This window comes from Haliotis rubra, unplaced genomic scaffold (genome assembly GCF_003918875.1).
Source record: "Haliotis rubra isolate DU_JTF1 unplaced genomic scaffold, ASM391887v1 Scf63, whole genome shotgun sequence".
In the NCBI taxonomy this organism is placed as follows: Eukaryota; Metazoa; Mollusca; class Gastropoda; order Lepetellida; family Haliotidae; genus Haliotis; species Haliotis rubra.
Genome location: NW_025767335.1, coordinates 1,827,187 through 1,840,072, shown reverse-complemented (window position 1 = coordinate 1,840,072; position 12,886 = coordinate 1,827,187). Strand labels below are relative to the sequence as shown.

The 12,886-nt window shown below is 38.2% G+C and overlaps 1 long non-coding RNA gene across 1 annotated transcript; it reads left to right on the top strand.

Annotated features, from left to right (window-relative positions):
• Positions 1-6,958: 6,958 nt before the first annotated feature.
• LOC124256566 lies at positions 6,959-8,299 on the top strand. Its single transcript, XR_006892959.1, has 3 exons — positions 6,959-6,969; positions 7,584-7,592; positions 8,237-8,299. It is a non-coding gene; the product is annotated as an uncharacterized LOC124256566 (long non-coding RNA).
• Positions 8,300-12,886: the final 4,587 nt, after the last annotated feature.

Below are 12,886 nucleotides of genomic sequence, written 5' to 3'. Positions count from 1 at the left end.
TGGATGAGCGGATAGAATTGTCGTTTCAATAGTCAGCTATGCCTAAACTACACGAAATAATCGTTGGTTATAATCCAAGCATCATGCGCATGATCTCACACATGCAATATCTCGCGTGGAACACGGTTTTGGATGCTAAATAATCTTGCACCATAATCGTATGGGAATATTCCAAGAGGAGTGTTTTTTTATGGAAATAGAGAGCACTTTGAGTCCCACGGTCCCAACTGTGGTCATCTACCATCAGTAGCTGACAATCTATTGCCCATGTTATATCATGTTGATGGCTCATCATGTATTCTTCAACTAGTTTTACATTGTACTTGTGATAGTGATAATGATAATGAATTTATATTGCGTCTATTTCCAAAAAGTAATTGCTCAACGGCGCTGAAAAAGAAAGCCTGAAAGACTATGATAGCGATATTGTGAACATATGGGTTTTTTAGGGTTTTTTTTTTAAAGAGTCTTTACAGCTGTTTCTCTGATAGTGATTGAGAGGCTATTCCAGAGTAGTGGGGCTGCAGCTGAGGCTATTCCAGAGTAGTGGGGCTTCAGCTGAGGCTATTCCAGAGTAGTGGGGCTGCAGCTGAGGCTATTCCAGAATAGTGGGGCTGCAGCTGAGGCTATTCCAGAATAGTGGGGCTGCAGCTGAGGCTATTCCAGAGTAGTGGGGCTTCAGCTGAGGCTATTCCAGAATAGTGGGGCTGCAGCTGAGGCTATTCCAGAGTAGTGGGGCTGCAGCTGAGAAGAGTCTTGTCACCCATAGTGGTCTTGGTGGTTGGCTGGGAGAGAAGAAGGGAGATGCTGGAGCGGAGAGATCTGCTGGGAGTGTGGATAGTTACTATGCTAAATCACAGGGTGGAAGCGCTGTCCACGCAAAATGTGGAGTTGCCCCCAAAGCAATTCCATTTCCTCGCCGGACGGTGAAAGAGGAACATAATTGAAAAAATACAGACGCATTAAAGCCTAAACTGTGTAGGAAGACCTAAAGTCACTGTATCTAAGAATTGACAGGAAAAACAAGGCGTGTCTGCTGATGAGGATGTCTTATTTCGTGTTGAAACGATCACTTTCCGCTATCTTGTTTCGATACTCCGGAGTGTGCCCTCGCTTAACGCTCAATTGTAATAAATATAGAGGGTGTCAAGCTGTTACAGAATAATTTGTACATTTCTAGACACGTCTGCCAGCTGGCAAAAGCTGATATACTTGCAAAATAATGAAAGTACGAGGGAAAACATATCATTTCTTTTGCGCTACGTGTTCTTCTTTCACTGTCTAGCGAGGAAATGGAGTTGCTTTTGGGACAACTCCACATTTCGCGTGGACAGCGCTTCCACCCTGTGTATATTCTACCAATAAAACATATTCAAAGTTAATTTTGGTCACGTTGTGGCTGACATATTGCTGATGAAACGTTGCATTCATCTCACTTCTTGCAAATGGTTGGAGGTTGTTTACAAGATCAGGACTCTTTGCAATAAAAGAAACGCGCGAAGATCCGAGTTAGAAATTGTCTTCAGCAACCCACGCTTGTAAGAGGAGACTAACGGGATCGTGTGGTCAGGCTCGCTGACTTGGTTCATCGTATCCCCACTGTGTAGACAGATGTTCATGATGTTGATCACTGCAGTGTCTGGTCCTGACTCGATTATTTACAGATCGCCGTCATACAGCTGGAAAAGTGCTGAAGGCGGCGTTAAACAAAGAGAAAGCAAAGAAATGCATTGAAGGTGGTTTTAGTACGATTAAGAATATATGACAGGTTTCACAAATAGGTTTTGATATATATATTTCAGCTTGATTCAACTTAATTCATTGTACTATTGAATCATCACTGTACTGGCAAAAGTTGTAGCTTCAATTAGTAAAATGTTGAAAAACATTAGTTTGAAAATTATTCCCTTCAGTGCGAGTTTGCGTCAGTATTTACGCGAATGGCATGAATGTAACATTTTGCCAGGATTAAATGAAAAGTGACATGTTATGCAAATATTGACTTGCCTAATCTAGACCTTGGAAAGTAATTTTTATGAAAATTAAATGTTCATATGAAAGAAATTAAACTTTATTCAACTCAGCAAGTGTGTGTTTGTGGTCTATGACCAACCACATGCAAATACACTCTGATCTAGGATGTTGTCAGACAGTGTTTACCAAATGCTTTTACATCAGGTTTTTAGACGCATATTCTTAAAAAAACATTAAAGGACGGGTACTGTATGCAAGCCATTATCTCGGGTCATACCAGTGATTTACAGGTACATTACTTTACAATTTAAGATTTTCAGTGTGTGGAGAAGGGCCCTTATCCTTTATTCATGTATAATGTACAGTCATATATCATAGTAAAGTCAACAAACATATATGTTAAACATACATGAACAATCGCTATTGGCTTTGAACACAGCTGATCTGAAGCTGGCACAGTTAATGAGGCCTATCTGTGGATAACAGATTGAAGGTATGGGTTGACGTTTTGTGATCAGTGTAAACTGTCGCCCAAACTCAAAATAAATCCAAGGCCTCTTTGTCAATCTGTTCATATTTCTTTTTTCAGAGCGGGTTAGTGATCTTGAGGCATATGCGGTGGTCGTTCATGTCCATCAAACGTCTCGTGGGGTAGCCTAGTGGTTAAAGCGTTCGCTCGTTACGCTGAACACCCGGGTTCGATTCCCAACGTGTATGCATTGTGAAGCCCATTTCCAGTGTCCTCCGCCGTGATATTGCCGGAATATTGCAAAAGAAGCGGCGTAAAACTAAACTCACTCACTCACGTGTAACACATATACATGTACTTATCAAATCAGTGATGCTTCAGAGGTAAGCTTGCATATTAACTGTGCCAAAGTTCGTCCGATGACATTATTCTCTTAACTTCAACAAATATATATTATTACATATTTCGGTCCACTCATATTTAAAAATCTTTTCCAACAGTTGATTCAGTCTTTTAGGAGATCACTGTTTTCTCAAAATTCCATTGCAATTATAGTATCATAAGTCTCGCTTAAAGGTTTACCTGGAGCAGTAGGAGTATGCAAGAGTCCATATGTTTTAGGTCCTATGAATGTCAAAATTGTAACATTCAAACATTTGGTTGGCCATGTTAATACACTTTCCTGGCACTCGTGCAAAGCAACCTCCTCGTGGTGTGTAATGGGTAACGCTAATAGCTCTTCCCCCGCGTGGGCAAGGGGCAGAATGTGTCCAATAATAATGTATGTCTCCAATTTCGTGTCAAGGGCCGTACCAGTCTAGCATTAAATTGGTAGATAAATAGAGCTATTCATGTCATATTCTCTGGAGTATAACACTCCTGTATCCCTGTTGTCAGCATCTTGGATATCCGGTGTATATTGACACCGTCCTTGTAGGCACTCCATGGTGTGTGGGGAGCAATGGTGCTGAACAAATTTCCTTTCATCATGGTTTCAAAACCATCTGGTTCCCCGCGTAATGAAAAGGAGAGACATCAAGAAGTGTTTCTTTCAATTATTCTGATTTCCTCGTGATTGAGGCAACAGCCTACCTTTCTATTAAATTGAATCCTTTTGCCATTTCCAAGTCAACAGACCATTTTCCTATTAAATTAGATCCTTTTGTCATTTCCAAGGCTGTATTTGTAGGGAAGCTCGAAACGTCACCCGTCTTCGTGGTTCACTTCTTCTTTTATACATCAAAACATCAGAGAAGTCACAAGTTGACCTAACACTTACAGCATTTAAAGTACCAGGAACTAATGAATTTAATCAATTAAAAAGTATATATAATACATATACATTCTCAGTTACAGATGGATCCAAGGATGGTAGCGCACTTGCTTGTGGCTCTGTCATTGGATCCAGAACAATACCTTCCAGAATACCGGATAACAGCTCTATTTTACCAGTAGAAGCAAACGCGATATTAACGGCTCTTAAATATACAAAAAACCTAAATATAAACAATATATAATCTTTTAAGACTCCCTTTCGTGCCTTCAGAATATTTAAAATTTGTCTTGCAAACATCAACTCTTAATCGATATCATTGAATTATATAACGATCTTGCTACTGGCCAATGCGACATCGCAATCTGTTGGTTACCTAGCCACGCTGGCATTTCTAGTAACACAATGGCCGATTGTGTTGCTGAGGCAGCACTCAATAAATGTTTGACACCACTACTCATTCCATATTCTGATTACAAAACTATCACTATATCTGAAATCCGTGATCTGATACAGAAGGGGTGGGACAATCAGGAAGGTATCAATAAATTACATCGAATAAAGCCAAGTATTGGCTATACCAACTTGGGCTATCAGTCCAGATTAGAAGAGGTCATAATGCGACGTTGTCGCATTGGCCATTCAAGATATACTCATTGAAAGGTGAGGATCCTCCATTTTGCATCCTTTGTGATGAAAGAATCGCGACCCCGCATGTCCTTCTTGACTGTATTGATTTTTCCATCACAAGGGATAAATATTTCAGTACAAACACTGACTGACTGACTGACTGACTGAGTTTTAGTTTTACGCCGCTTTTAGCAATATTCCAGCAATATCACGGTGGGGGACACCAGAAATGGGCTTCACACATTGTGCCCATGTGGGGAATCGAACCCGGGTCTTCCGCGTGACGAGCCAACGCTTTAACCACTAGGTTACCCCACCGCCCCAGTACAAACACAGCAGAGGATCTTTTTAATAATGCAACTTATCATTTAATTAAAAAAAATTTCCAAGAAATATAACTAACTGAAAAAGAGTTTATTAATTTGAATTGTAAATAGATGTATATTTTATGACTGGAAGTTTAATTTGGGTAACTGAGATTGCTGGTGGCTGTATCTTCAAAGGGGGTTAAAGTATTGTAAAATTATTGTCCTCCTGAGAGGGCACGTAATTCCCGTAACATTCAAAGTAAATTTAAACTTACCAGATTTTTATAACGTAGTATTTTTTGTCATTTTAAATTATGGCTAAATTTGCCTACAATCGACAAAGGATTAAGGGATGATGTAAATCCAGCTAGGGTCCAAGCAGGTAGCAAAGGCACTTTAAGTCCCCATGGTCCTTAGTATGGTGATCTACCTTCAGTTGGTTTTATATTGTATCGTCTTTATAGCTAACATGTTTGGGATTTACATACCAGTTTTATGTCGAAATCTGTGATCTTTAAGTGATTTTACTGTCCTTCGTTGGCAGGTTTTTGTCATTCAACTCTGTATTTATCATGTATATTAGAACTTGTTTTAGTCACGATATGGCTGAAATATTGCCGAGGTGACTTGAAAATATTAACTCACTCACTAATACACGTTCCTCATCAGGGTCCATGTGAGCCATACTCGTAGCCTTGTTAATCCGTTTCAAAATCAAGATGACACAGGGTTGAAAACGGTTACGTCTAATAGAACACATCGTATACCACGTGGTCTGGGCTGATATCAAATTTTCAGGTCAAACATCATGAAAATTGTGGACGTTCATAGATGCTGAATGTTTACACCCCACCAACTTTGTTTGAGATCGTTGCTGACGTTTTGGACATCCTCGTCAACAATTTGTTGTCGAGCTGCCAAAGAAGAGCTGAGTCAGCACGTCTACCCGCAAAGAACTGGGTCCCGTTGTACAAAATAATCTTAGCGCTAAGGTGATCGTAAGTCCCACACCTCAACATAGACTTACGACAATCTTGTTTTATACAACGGCAACCTGTTACATTTGACCCCCCGGGACTGGTTCACGTTTGGAATGCGATTGCGCTGTGCTGATAAATTTTGCGAGGCGCACGTATAATGCCAATGGTTTTGGTTGTTGATAGAAAACATATTCAACAATAGAAGCGGCAAACCCCTTTCCACATTCATAAGGAACTCTACCAAAAGCAGAGTCGATTGTGCAATTGTGACTATATCATGAGCAGATATTTGTTTCAGCAGTATTACAGCTGTACCATGTTGTTTGTAAAACAAATCGGGTCTGAACCAGACAATCCAGTGATTGTCACCATGCGGCACGATGACTGAAAGGTGAGCGTATCCTGCCCCACCGGTGGCACCCGTCATAAACATATGCTAAGTCTGGTCATTTGTTCACCTGAAATTATTTGGGAACGTATGGTATAAGTCAAAATAGGGAATTGCATCGGACATCATTTTTGTCACTGATATGCATCAAATCTTTGACACGATGAGAGCCGACAGTACGATGTCCACTGTATCAAGATTATTAATCACTAGTGATGATACCAGGTGAGCGTATACCAAATATACACACGAATATGTGAAAGGTAGGTGAATCATCATCATCACCATCATTTATTATCGCTTCATTCCACCGGCCCCAAACAACAAATTACATAGGGAAAATATGTATACAAAACAGTTCGCAGGCAATACGAGTCATTTTAACAAGATGTTCTAAGCATAAACCCATGATGAACATACTGAGCTGTGTTTTGAATTATATCATCATTGTTAACAGAACGAAATCATGAAACAGTGTTTTTTTAAGAACTTTTGGGGGATATAAGTTTTTTCAAATCAATAAATGCCTTACACAAGAACATGAAATGAAATTCATTTCCAAAGCTTCCATCTTTACAAAGTTTACAATATCTTTCTTTTCTACAGATACCCAATGCCCTTCCCTTTTCAATTTCAAGTGGTAATACACCACATCTAAAGTTAGCCAGTATATGTTTGAGTTTTGGAATAGTCACAGCTTTCAAATATCTCTCTGGTTCAAACATTGTTTTGAAAGTACGAAAGGTAGAAAGTGTTGATGACGCTTCGAGTCCTGCATACCATTCTGAGATAAATATGTCTCTTATCCTTTGTGTAAATTGGTATAAAAATACATCTTTCATCACTCTTATTAAACCATACGAACATGAAGCCGTCAGAAAATAATACATTTTTACAGCGGTTACCCAGTTTGTTTTCCTGGATTCATCATAGAGAAGAAGCAGATTGTAGGCTTTTTTTAACATGACGGTATTCGGGCATTGCTGTTAATTTCAACCAATATTTAATAAACCTATTAACGTATAAGTATATATAGGGTAACGCCACACTCACCAAAACCGGCATGGGAATTAGTTTTCTTGCTCACTTGCAAAAATGTATTGCAAGCAAAAATATGGATTCTTTCAATGTTGTCAAAATTAGTATGACCCCAGATTTCACACCCATTGCATAATATAGGCAACACCTTAGTATAATTTTTTTGTGAAAAATACATCTATTAATACCATTTTTACTTTTGATTGCTTGTAATATACTCGTTAATGCTTTTTGGGCATCCAAAGCCCGAAGTTCAGTAGTTGTTTTCCATGATAACTGGGACGTAAAAGCACAGTCACCAACATATCTATATTGTTTTACAATAACTATATACCTTTGTGAAAACACTTTCCTCTTTTGGCTAAAGGGCCTCCACTTCGGAATACCATTATTTTTAATTTTTCCCAAATCACTGTGGGAACATATTCGGTTGAAAATTCAGACAAAATATCTAATTGCTTTTGTAACTCTCGCACAAGATTCGAAAACAAAACTATATCGTCAGCAAGCAACAACAATACAGTTTCACGATGTCAGGGAATACATGTAGTTGTATACCGTAACAATCAGAATTTTCTGTTTTTAGAGCAAACAGGTATATATATATACAAATAATTGGACTCATAACACAACCCTGTTTTAGTCCTACGGGACAATAAACAACTCAGAATACACTCTAACTACGTTAGAATATATATTCATTATAGTTTATAGCATCTTGCCTCTAATCCCAATTCTACTCAGTACTTCCATAATTTTGGACGTTTCACCGTATCAACCGCCTTCTTAACGCCAATGAACGCTGCATACATTCCACCCTTTTTTGTCTCATACACCAGCGTTTAAAATAAATACATTTATTTCTATTGTGGAGTCTTCCTCCCAAAAGCCATCTTGTGAATACTTACTTTATCATATACACTAGCCAACAGAGTAAGTCTTTCACGCATAATTGAAGTGAATAGTTTCCCAAATATACTCATTAGGGATATCCCCCGCTAGTTAATCGGGTCCTTTTTATTTCCCCCTTATGTATAGGAATAATGATTACCTTTGACCAATCGTCTAGGACACATCCGGTTTCTAAAATAATGCAATACTAAAATAACACTAATAACCATGGCAAAATTGTATCAACACAAGGCAGAAAAAAATAGGTAAAATCTGGTAAAATAGTATCCTTGTGTATTCGGTTTTCGGTCATGTCAGGATTGTCGACCAACGTGACATAAAGTGCATGAATAAATCGATAATAAACACACCTACCTCGTTTGTTTGTTATTTATTTATGATATTCAAATATCTGACGGATTAACCTCGTGTTTCACCCGCACAGCAGGCCTCATAGTTCGCTAGGCAAAGATCGTGAATGCGGAAGTGACGTCATCTGTTTTCGTTCACTTCATTGGTTCTCCGTAAAACAGAAATCTAATAGCAGTATTCGTGCTATGCTGATATTTTTATAATATAAAGTTGATAAACATCCAGTCCAAAAAGAATATTTGTAATAGTTCCAATAATAATTATTAGAAACTATGGTCGTAATAATTTCATGTCAAAGTTAATCATGATAAGACTTCGCTAGTTACATCACATGTCCAGGCATGTTTCACTCCTTCGGTTCGCGCTGACAAGGGCACCAAAACTCATCAGAAGATCTCACTACACATACGGAGGTGCACAGCTTGAGGTGGACCCAATGATAGCATGCAGGATGAGTACACTGGGCCCATGACACAGAAATATTCATTGCAGTTTCGAAAATTAAATGAGTATTTTGGAAAATCGTAATAAGAGATGACCCTATCCAGTTTCCATATATATATTTTTACGACGGCAACGCCACGTGATATGCCATGTGATAATGATACGTCATACAATAAACAAGCAGACGACGCTATACTGAAAAGGGGGAGCTGAAAATTTATGCATTAGTAAACTCGGTTCTAAAACGTAACACTTACATGTGTTTGCAATCATGTACCTTACTAAATTTCACACGAAGCATTTTGTTAGTCAGAGCTGAAGCAGTCGACCTCCTGCTAAAATTAACCTGTCTGGCGACGTAATATCTCGCTAATAACCGCGAGAAATGAACACGCAAACGGCCGACTGAAAACAGATGTTGAACGAAAACAGATGAATCCTGGGGATTTATTTCGGATTTAGGTAGGTGAATCCTAGGCGTATGCTCTATGATGAGAAAATCGGGCAACCTCATTTTACTTGAAAAGTGTAGATATTCCCCATTCATGACCCGCTCGTCCTATTCTGGGACAAGTCGAATAGCGACTTGTGTCTCTCTGAATGGACAATCATGAACATTACAACTATTTCAGACCAGAACAACAACTCCATATCAACTTTTACAAACAAGTACACCATCTGGGTAGAACATCTCCAAGTATTGCTGCTCGAGGTGAATTGTGTCGGGTTTTTTTTTTATTAAGGTCCATCAATATGTGAGAATAATCAAATATTGGGTCCGGATTTTACACCAGGATGTTAACAGTATATAATGTAAAACAGTAGTAGTAGTAGTAGTAGTAGTAGTAGTAGTAGTAGTAGTAGTAGTAGTAGTAGTAGTAGTAGCAGCAGCAAAATGTTTATTAAAGTGTCACACGCACAACACTTACAGTAAAATACAGAATCACATACAAAACAGGTTAAAGGAAGTGCGTCCAGCCATACATGGGTTTACGAGACACTATACATACATTATTAGGACATTATGTTACGAGAGTGTGTTTTTTGTAATGTGTAATAACATAGGTTAGGTGATAGTTATTATGAGTCACAATTTTTAAAGTTTTGAGTGTGGGTTGTGGGTCGCATTTTGCGTCATATATGTTCAATGGCAATATTATTTTAGCGGCACGCCTTTTGGGATAGCGCTCCAGAGTTGCCTCCCTTGGCTTTATTATGTTTTGACTCCTGCCGTCCTGGGGCTCCTTTCACGAAGCAACCTTTACTAAGGTTAACTTTAACTCCCATTCTTTAACATTGCACTAAGGTTAACTTAGTGACTTATGATCACCTTAGTGCTTTGTGAAAGGAGGCCCTGGTCGTATATTTCACATGTTTCGCGAATGTTCTCAGTGGATAAAGAATGTTCAAAATCTGTGCCAGTGTATATAAAGGCTGGTTGTTGTGGAATCACACACGGACGGACACACGGAATTACACAGGACTTTTCATTTTCACTGGAGTTGCCTACCATCGTTGTTTGCCTTCATAGTCTGACCCTGACATTTCGTGCCTGACTGCTCTCATTTGAAAAACAAGCTTCATTTAGAATATCTGATCTCACTGTAATTACCAAGGCTCGTGGTGAGTTGATATTTTATGTTTGTGACTAAATACTTTAGATTTGTGACTCAATTGCATTGTACTAGAAATCTGTATTGTGATTCATTGTATCTTGCTCATTGTTTGCTCAATATATTATTGAATATTTTAGACTTGTCTGTGTTATATTTTGTTTGTTCAAAGGGGATTTTTAAACCTTTTGTCTCGGCAATTTATTAACCGTAACAATTAATAGTACACACATGATATAATATAATATGGGAGATAGAAGATTGTAGATAATACACACTGATAACAACAACAGACTCGATGAAACAACAAAAGAGAAAGAAAAGGAATAACAGGAGATTCCTAAAATGATCATGATAAAAATGCATAAATTTGATATACATTGTATATATAAAATTAACATTAATCCGCCATTTGCCGTCTATTAAACATTTTATAAAGTGCAGTTGGTATTATTAAATTCTTTTTGTAAAACATCGGAATTCATTATATAAAACAATTTATCTTCATCACAAAGGTGATTAAAATTACAGTTGCTTTCTGCGGCTGCCTCATAAAGGTTAAATCTAATATTTTATAAACAAGTACATTTGATCCAAAAGTGAAATTCATCTTCAATAAAATATGTACAAACATTTTTACAATATTTACAAAGCCTTTCCTGAAGTGGTATAGAAGGCTTGGTATATATACCCGTTTCAACATACAATGGTAAAATTCCACACCTAAACTTAGCTAAAATACGACGATGGTCTCGAAAGATAACATTTTTTACATAAAATTCTACAGCATGGGAGACCTTACACTTTCTGTAAGTTCGCAAGTTATTCCCATTAACATGCAGAAGCAAGAAGAAGTGTTGGGCTCTGAGCGTTAAAAAGTTGCTTTTTAGTTATGGTTTTGGTTATGTATGGGTAAATCAGGATGTTGGATGTGTCGAATGTTTTATTTCAGATATTTAAAGAAAGATTAGACTCTAAAGTAAAACTTGATCTTCTAAATCGATTGATAATTTCTAAAAAATAAAAAATAACAGACTGGGGTCCTTTGTAGTGTCCGCTTATCTAGACTTGACTCTTCGAGGGATAGAAATACTGTACATCCATGTGCTCAGCATTCAGTAAGCCTTGGAGCAATCCTAGAGAAAGATGTACTATGCTAGATAAACAGAGTTGGTTTGAAAGTATTTGCAAGATATCTAAATTAGACATTTTTAGGACCATTAAAATTTTAGTTGAATCATATTTATCTATTATTACTGTTCCTGGGTATAGGATCGCCTTATCTAAGTTTCGTTGCTCAAACCATATTCTGCTGGTAGAAGAGGGATGAAAGATTTAGATCGAAGTGCAAGACTCTGTCCCTTTTGTGTTATTCCCTGTGTAGAATCTGAAGATCACTTCTGTTTAGTGTGTTCATTATATGCTAAAATAAGACATGATATCCTTCCAATGTACTTTCGCATCCTATCCAACAATAGAAAAATGTAAACAATTAATGCTATATAATAATCCACAAACTGTTAATCTTTAGGCAAAATACACTCTTAAAAAAAAGCAGCAGTTCATTTCGATATATTTTGTCATGAAGACAATTCCTATCTTTGAATTCCGCTAATCATGTCGTGGTTGTTGTGTATTGCGCGCAAACTCATCCCAAAATATGTTTGTAAACGTTTGTCATAAAAAATTAAAACGATACGTGAAATATGCATGCAGAAGAAGTTTCCACCAAATGCACGTGCAACGTGTCGGAAACATGAGTAGAGACATCTACTATAAAAGGCCAAACCAAATTCATCATTTCATCACGAAATTTAGGATAGATAAAAAATTCCAAGATTGAATGCTGCTGACCGAAATATCGCCATTGGACGTTTGGAAGCAGGGGAGTCCCAGCCTGTTGTTGCAATAGGAGCGACAAAACCCTTTCCACATTCATAAGAAATCCTCAACACTTCAACGTCCACCACAGCACCATATCTCGATCATGACTTCAATATACCCGCTTCAGTTCGACACAAGATCGTCCCAGAAGTGGAAGACCAAGAGTGGCCACTCCTGCTCAGGACCAATTCATCCGATGTTTCACCTATGTCACCGGTTTTCTACAGCAATGGACAGGTGCCTGGTTTTCGAAGAATTTCCTACCAAACCATCATACATTGTTTGAGAGAAGTCGAGCATATCGACCAAACGTTGGACCTGTCCTGACACGACTACACCGACAACGACGATTCCAATTGTGCAACAGGGTACAGGCATGGAACCCGGGGAACTGGTAACGCGTTTGGTTCAGCGATGAATCGTGTTTCCTCCTGCAACAACGTTTCGTTTTCTTTGCTTTTTTCGAAGAGTGTATAATAAAACGTGAGTGTCCAAGTCGTGTGAGTTAGTATGTGCGGAGCTATGGTGATCACAAGATATCTCCCGTTGTCCACGTTCACTTGCAGCATATGTAGTATATCATACTCTTGTTGTTTGTCCCTTCTACGTAGCACGCAGAAGT